The 8,721-nt window shown below is 42.3% G+C and overlaps 1 pseudogene; it reads left to right on the forward strand.

Moving 5' to 3' along the window:
• The first annotated feature begins 2,559 nt into the window (after positions 1-2,559).
• LOC146490293 (general transcription factor II-I repeat domain-containing protein 2 pseudogene) lies at positions 2,560-5,824 on the forward strand (annotated as a pseudogene).
• The last annotated feature ends 2,897 nt before the right edge of the window (positions 5,825-8,721 follow it).

Here is an 8,721-nt window from a genome sequence, read left to right on the forward strand (position 1 = left end):
CCGGTTCTGTTCATAATTTTTATGGACAGGATTTCTAGGCGGAGCGAAGTGGCGGAGGGCTTTCACTTTGGTGGCCTCAGGATCTCATCTCTGCTTTTTGCTGATGATGTGGTTCTTTTGGCTTCATCAGGTGAGGGCCTCCAGCTCGCACTGGCACTGTTCGCAGCTGAGCGTGAAGCAGCGGGAATGAGGATCAGCACCTCCAAATCTGAGGCCATGGTTCTCAGCCGGAAATGGGTGGAGTGCCCACTCCTGGTCGGGGATGAGTTCCTGCCCCAAGTGGAGGAGTTCAAGTATCTCGGGGTCTTGTTCGCGAGTGATGGGAGAAGGGAGCCGGAGATCAACAGACAGATTGGTGCGGCGGCTGCAGTAATGCAGACGCTGCACCGGTCCGTCGTGGTGAAGAGGGAGCTGAGTGTAAAAGCGAAGCTCTCAATTTACCGGTCGATCTACGTCCCTACCCTCGACTATGGCAGGGTAGGGACGGGAGGCATAGTACGAATGTCCAGGCTGCCCATAACAGCATGATCTGGTAAAAGATCTTTCGGCCTGTCACAGGTCAGAGGCAAAGGGTTGCGTGGCAGTGCGTCGGGACCTTTGTTTTGTGCACCAGGTTTGTGCACTATTGTGAAATCAAAGTCCTGCAAGTGAAGTGACCAGCGGGCGAGTCGGCCCGTTGGGTTTTGACGAGACATGAGCCACCTGAGACTGTGGTCAGTGAAGATAGTAACATGAACACCTTCAACATATGGGCGGAAGTGTTCCAGGGCCCATATCACAGCAAGGCACTCCTTCTCTGAAGTGCAGTAGGGGAGTTCAGCTTTGTGAAGGGAGAGACTAGCAAAAGCTACAACATACTCACGACTAGGGCTGGGTATCGTCACTGATTTCTAGAATCAATTCTATTCCGATTCACAAGGTCCTGAATCGATTTGATCAACGATTCGATTCGATTCAATTTGATTTGAATCTTGGAAATTTTGCCTCAGACAGTCAAAATTATTATAATTCAGATCAGTACATTTACATATTTTTGTATCTATAAAAAGGAAGCTGACACTTTCCAGACTTTATTAAAGGTGTGAGCATCACAACAGATGCCCGTCTGTCAAAGTAGCTGAAGATAAAACACAGAAAAACATGAAAGTGATTTTCCTGGCCTGGGATTTTATAAAAATATTCTGCAGTAGATCAAAAACGAAAGAAAACCATTAATCAACTTATGAACATTACCTCTGAAGTTACAGTGGTTTAATTAGAGACACAGCTAAGCATTTTGCATTTTGCATACTTTTAAAAAGTTTAAATTTGTTCAGAAGCCTATTGAATGGCAGAAATTAGGTTTTCTTTTCAGAAGTGAGTAAAAGGAAAAAAAACATCGTCCGACAGCGCTGTAAATAACGGTAGACTTGTGCGTAACAAGCAAGCGAATAATGCTGAAAACAGATTTCGGGAATAGACGGGAAACTGTTCTTGAAGTACACAGAGAGAGAGAGAGAGAGAGAGCTGCGCATGAAGTGTGATTTTTATTGTGGTGGAAGCAAAACAGCAAAAGTAAGAGGGAATTCATGCCGATGTTTATACGAAGCTTAGTTTGGATCTTCTTTTGCTGCTGGCTCGGTCAATATTGTTTGGAGAGAGATAAAACTAACAGCTTCAGAATCGGCGTAAAAAGGGCGTAAACACAAAGCGGGGACGCGCCGAAACATCAGAATCAGCGAGCTGTCGGCTTTCAGCCCCGACCATGTCCGTGCCGTCGGGTAAGAAAGGCGACATCTCACTGATTCTGATCCGTCGGTGGGTACGCGCGTTGTGTTTACGTCTTTGTGCAGAAGCCGTGTACCTGCTCTCATTTGCTGTTTTAAATGTTTGGTGGTTGTCAAAATTTTGTGACGTTTCACTTGAGATTCTGGAATTTTGGGCAAAATACATTTATATAAAACAATCGATTCAGGAATTAATTAATCAATATCACGTTATCCAAGCCAGAATCGATTTGAATCGATGAATCGATTATTAAAACCCACCCCTACTCACGACCCTTGCCATCCTTTTGCATCAACGCTTATTATTATGAAATTAAAATTATGATGAAGGAACTGACCTCCCAGCCCATTGTTCCTTCAGTGGGCTGATTTCAGTCATTATGCAAATGTAATAATAACAATAATAATAATAATAATAAAAATGGATTGCATTTATATAGCGCTTTTTGAGACCCTCTAAGGCCCTTTACAATTCCACTATTCATTCACTCTCACATTCACACACTGGTGGAGGCAGCTACAGTTGTAGCCACAGCTGCCCTGGGGCAGACTGACAGAAGCGAGGCTGCCATATCGCGCCATCGGCCCCTCTGGCCAACACTAGTAGGCGGTAGGTGAAGTGTCTTGCCCAAGGACACAAGTCACTTGGATGAGTGACAAAACGTTTCTCCCACTGAAAATGCTACGTCCAAATGAACAGAATCAACTTTTGGAGATCCTTTGAGCAGTGTTAATGACCCTCTGGAGTGCTTTCCTCTGAGCCACTGTGCAGCTAGCGTAACAGATGTAACAATTAGCTTAGCATCAGCCTAACATTAGCATCCAAGCTAAAGTTGTATATTTCCATATCCCTTAAGGATAGTTATTTCCTGTTCCTTAGCATAGCCTTGTATTAGCCTAGCATAGCATTAGTCGCTAAAGGCAATTTTAATTAAAGTGTTTAGTTCCAATTTAGGAAATTATGACCTCTATCCTCCTCCTGCAAGGGGAAGTTGTCATCTGCCTATTTCCTGTAGCCTAGCCTAGCTTATAACAATTAGCTTAGCATCAGCCTAACATTAGCATCCAAGCTAAAGTTGTATATTTCCATATCCCTTAAGGATAGTTATTTCCTGTTCCTTAGCATAGCCTTGTATTAGCCTAGCATAGCATTAGTCGTCAGAGCTAATTTTAAAGTGTTTAATTCCAAATCAGGAAATTATGACCTTTCTCCTCCTGCAAGGGGAAGTTGTCATCTGCTTATTTCTGTAGTCCGGTCTAGTGTATAGCGATTAGCTTAGCATTAGTCTAACATTAGCATCCAAGCTAATTTCAAAATTATCTCCATATCCTTCAAGAACATTTATTTCCTGTTCCTTAGCCTAACATAGCATTAGCCTAGCATAGCATCAATCGCTAAAGCTAATTTTTTATTAAAGTGTTTTAATTCCAATCAGGAATTTACGACCTGCCATGTCTCATCGTCAAGTGTAATAGTATTAGCATGACCTAGTATTAGCTGCTCAAGCTAATTTTGTCAAAATGTTTAATTCAAATGTTCTGAGAAACCAAAACTTATATCTCCATGTCCCCCAAGGATAGTGACCGTTTGTTATTTCCTATTTGTTAGTGTATCATTATATTAGCCCAGTATAGTGTTAATGATTTCAGCTACTGCCTTAAAATATTCATGTTAATTAGGGTTAGGTTTTGTTAAAGTTACTCTAAAGCATAGGTGTCAAACTCTGGCCCGCGGGCCAAATTTGGCCCGCAGCCTAATTACATTTGGCCCGCGAGGCCATACCAAACTACTATTAGAGCTGGCCCGCCGGTCTTATACAGCGCATGTACTGCTAATACTACAAATCCTACAATGCTCTGTTGGCGTTTTGGCGCCTCAGTCAGGACAGGACCCATTAACGCCCTCTCCTCTGTTGACCGTAGTCATAGCAACCATGCGAATACTGCCGCGCTACCTCTCCCAAAATGGCGAAAAGAAAGAACGAAAACAGGAGCTTTCTGGACAGGTGGGAGACAGAATATCTGTTTACCTATGTAAAAGATAGACCTGTTTGTCTTGTATGTGGAGCTCATGTGGCTATATCCAAGGAGTACAACATTAGACGACACTATGAAACGAAACACCAAGAGAAGTACAAGGACCTGGACATGACTCAAAGGCGCCGGAAAGCAGAAGAGATGAAAAGAAGTTTTGTTTCACAACAGACTATGTTTAAAAAAGCCATATTACAAAGTGAGGCTACTGTAAAGGCTAGTTTTGTTGTGGCAGCAGAGATCGCAAAATCAGCCCGGCCCTTCAGTGAGGGAGAGTTTGTGAAAAGTTGTATGATGAAAGTTTGCGACGTTGTGTGCCCAGAGAAGAAGCAAGCATTTTCAAATGTTAGCCTGAGCAGAAACACAGTAGCTGATCGCACACGTGAACTTGCCAACAATCTAAATAACCAGCTGATGGAGAAGGGAAACAGTTTCGTTGCATTCTCCCTCGCTGTGGATGAGAGCAGCGACGCCTCTGATACTGCCCAGCTTTCAGTCTTCATCCGTGGTGTGGACTCAACTCTCTGTGTTACGGAAGAACTTTTAGGATTAAAATCAATGCACGGCACAACCACAGGGAAGGAAATATTTGAAGAGGTTTCCAAATGTCTAACTGAAATGAAGTTGCCATGGGAAAAACTTGTGGGGTTAACGACAGATGGTGCACCAGCGATGTGCGGTCAAAGGAGCGGACTGGTGGGCAGGGTACGGGAGAAGATGCGAGCGGAGAACTGTGCAGGTGAGCTGACTGTTTATCCCTGCATCATACATCAAGAATCACTTTGTGGCAAAGCCCTAAAGATGGAACATGTTATGACCGCAGTAACACGAGTGGTTAACTTTATAAGAGCCAAAGGTCTGAATCACCGCCAATTCAAATCTTTTCTTGAGGAGTGTGGTTCGGAATACGGAGACGTGCCGTATCACACGGAGGTGAGGTGGTTAAGCCGAGGAAAAGTACTGAACAGATGTTTCGAGCTACGCGAGGAAATATTTCAGTTTCTGGAAAGCAAAGGGCAAGACACAGCTGAGCTCAGGGAGCAAGAGTTTCTGTGTGAGCTGGCCTTTATGTGTGACGTCACGAGCCATCTCGATGCGCTGAACCTGCAGCTTCAGGGACGGGGGCGTATCATCACAGATATGTACGCTGCAGTGAGGGCTTTTAAAACGAAATTGTGCCTGTGGCAGAATCAGATGCTACAAGGAAACCTGGGCCATTTTCCCTGCTGCCAAACGATGAACATGCAAATCTCTACTGCTGTGTTCCCATGCGCACAGTTTGCTGAAAAACTCTGTGTACTCAGTACTGAGTTTACCCGGCGGTTTGCCGACTTTGATGCCCAGAAATGTCGATTTGAACTGCTCAGTAATCCTTTTGCAGTTGACGTGGCAAAAGCACCAACAAACCTTCAAATGGAGCTGATTGAACTCCAGTGTAGTGACACGCTGAAATCAAAGTATGATGCTGTGGGCGCTTCACAATTTCCACATTTCATCCCTGACACAATGCCTGGGCTCCGCACCCACGCTGCTCAGATGCTCTCCATGTTCGGCAGCACTTACATATGTGAGCAACTATTCTCCTCAATGAAGATGGTTAAAACATCTCACAGGAGACGTCTGACCGATGAACACCTTCACTCGATCCTGAGGATTTCCTCAGCTCAGAGCCTGAGCCCAGATATTGAGGAACTAGCATCCAAGAAGAGATGCCAGGTATCTGGCTTGGACGCATCAGAGTAGATCAGTGTGTAGCAAACTGAGCTATAATTAACATTTTCTTTGTGCAATTTGTCTTGCTACTCCCAGACATGGGCTTGAATGGTTTCACGTTTAATGATATTTTTATTAGTTAAGTGGTTTATTATTGTTATTTTATTTTTACATTTATTATTAGCCTGGGGAAAAAGTTTACTGCTAAAATTTAATTCAGAAGGCTGCAAATACAATTTTTATTTAAGAAATGCATTCCAGTGATATGTTATTTAATTGGAATTTCAATTTTGCATGTGTGCAATATTAAGTTATATATCGTTCAGTATTAAGTGTTGCTTATTCCATATTCAGTTTTTCAGCAAAACGTATTTGAGTCTGTAAGAAAAGGTTCCTTGTTATATCTGGAGGAAGATTTTTTTCAATAAATATATTTCATATTAATGTTAGCCCGCGACCTTGTTCCAGTTTTGAATTTTGGCCCACTGTATATTTGAGTTTGACACCCCTGCTCTAAAGTATGAGAATGGGGTTTCAGGGGTAGGGGTAATGGTTAAGTTTAGGGTTGGGGTTAAGGGTCGGGGGTTAAAGTTCAGAATTTTCCTTCTTAGGTAACCCTCCTTTAAGGTTAGGGTTAGGATTAGGTGTCAGTAGGGTTAAGTATGTATAATGAAAAGGTTAAGGTTAGGTTTAGGGATGGGGTCCTTTTGAGGTGAAAGAAAGAGAGAGAGAGAGAGAGAGAGAGAGAGAGAGAGAGAAGGAAGAGTTAGGAGGGGTCCACCAACCTGGCAGGGTCCCCTCCCCGCCGGATCGGGCTGTCACTCATCCTCCCCTCCGCCTCCAAGAGATGGATAGACAGAGGGGAGAGAAGAGTGATGAAATAGAACAAATCCATCTAAATTAAGTCCATCCTTGGTTAGGTTTAGGATTAGAACCCTTGGCCAGGGTATCCTACGGTTAGGTTTAGGATTAGATTTCCAGGCTAGGGTCTCCTATGATTAGGTTCAGAGATTGGAGTCCTGGGTAGGGATATCTATCTCTGGTACATCTACTGTACTCCTATTGCCGTTATTGTTCCAGGAGATTATTTAGTTGTTTATTTCCTATTTTTCCATTTAAATTCCTCCTTTTTATGTGACTTTTGATTTCTAAGTATGTCTTGTTTCTTTTTTTGAATTCTTACGGTCAGTTATTATCTATTCCTTTTCAATCCTTTATTATTTACTATTTTTAATATATAAAGGAACTACATTTTTTAACTACTGTTAAGAGGTGAGGAAGAGAGAGAGAGAGGAGAAGGAAGAGCAAGGAGGGGCCTGCCAACCTGGAAGGGTCCCCTCCCCGCCGGATCGGGCTGTCACTCATCCTCCCCTCCGCCTCCAAGAGATGGAAAGACAGAGGGGAGAGAAGAGTGATGAAATAGAACAAATCCATCTAAATTAAGTCCATCCTTGGTTAGGTTTAGGATTAGAACTCTTGGTCAGGGTATCCTACGGTTAGGTTTAGGATTGGATTTCCAGGCTAGGGTCTCCTATGGTTAGGTTCAGGGATTGGAGTCCTGGGTGGGGATATCCATCTCCGGTATTTGTTCCATTTTTAAAAATATTAAATTAACACATTACGTATAAACCTTGATCGTATAAGGGTACAAGCGGGTTCTTGTAGGGGGTCAGGACGAGGATAACTGGATTTTAGAAGGACCCGTATTCCGAAGGCACTGGCTGTTTAGGATTTGTGAAAGAGAACGCAGTGAGCCCTCCCCACCTCGTCCGACGACTGGGTGGTTAGATAGAGGGCCACTGGAAATGCACGGGCCACCGCACGTCATGCGTAGTCCCCCATTCCTCTTCCCCGTCTCAGTCCTCCTCTTTCTTACCCTGAAAAGCAACCGTTTCGCCCCCAGGAGACCCTGAGACAGCACTTTTGGTCACTCCCCATTATATGGTACCCTTTATTTAGTGACTTACCTGTTGTTTTAGTATTGTTGAACATTTTTCCTTATCTACCTTTTCATTGTCGCATTCCTCTACAAGTTTTTGTCAGTTGTGTTTATGTGTAATTTTTGATTTCCAAGTTAGGTCTTGTTTCTTTTTTTGAATTTTTACGGTCATTCATTATCTATTCATTTTCTATTTTTTTTTTTTCATTATTATTTATTGTTGTTGTTATGTTTTCTTTTTATTTATGTTTTATTATATATTTATTTATTTATATCCTTTTATTGTCTCATTCGTTTAATGTTATTGTTTGTTTTAATATAATTTGTAAGGACACATCATCAGTAGTGGACCTTGGAATCACTGGGTGTTTCGGCCATTATCACTAGACACCCTCTTCCAAGGAAGGCCCTCCCAAGGTTGATCACGCCTTGGAGTGTGTCAATCTATGTCAATTAGTGCTTATGCATCTACAAGCAGTCCTGGAGTTTTATTATTATTTCTCTCGTGCTTTTCTTTTTTAGAATATCACATTAAAAAATGGTTTGTTATCACCTGCCATTAAACCATGAGTTTTAGGATAAAGGTTTTCGATCTTATATGAAACAATCCTTAATAAAGGTTTCCACATGATTTGTGTTATTGTTCATTTCCTAACTATCAATTAAAAATGAGGTTTACCACTATTGAGTTTATTCTGGGGGTTTTTTCAGAACCGGTTTTTGAATTTTTCAGTTTTAGGTAAGGTTAAGTTTAGGATTAGTGACTTATATATAGAGTAAAGTGAGACATGTCCTAGGTCCCGGTGCATCTTCGGCCCAGTAACCTAAGTTGTACTGGGAGATGTGAAAGGCTAGGTTAGGGTTAGGGTTAGGAAGAGGAAAAGTGTTCCTGTCCCCGAAGGGACGCGGAGGTGCACGGTCCTTCCCTTTGGCCCTCCCGCTACTCCACTGTCTGTTACGGCCACCGGTCACTAGGCGCCGTCCCCGGTACCGTACAGGGATCCAATCCTGGTCCTCATCCAGGTAGACCATTTTGTGTTGTTGTGTTGTTTTTTTCTTGTCTGTGATGAAGCCTTTGTTATCTAATAATAAAGTTTGTGTGGATGATGCAGCCTTTGGTATTATAGTTTAATAAAAGTTGTTTGTTTGTTTGTTATAAATGTAGGTATGAATGATAATGTATCTAAATGATAGTGCAAAAGAAAAATGAGAAAAATGAAAAAAATTGCTTTTTTTAATGAAAATAAAAAAATAAATTAATTTTTAATA

This window comes from Neolamprologus multifasciatus, unplaced genomic scaffold (genome assembly GCF_963576455.1).
Source record: "Neolamprologus multifasciatus unplaced genomic scaffold, fNeoMul1.2 scaffold_37, whole genome shotgun sequence".
Taxonomy (NCBI): domain Eukaryota; kingdom Metazoa; phylum Chordata; class Actinopteri; order Cichliformes; family Cichlidae; genus Neolamprologus; species Neolamprologus multifasciatus.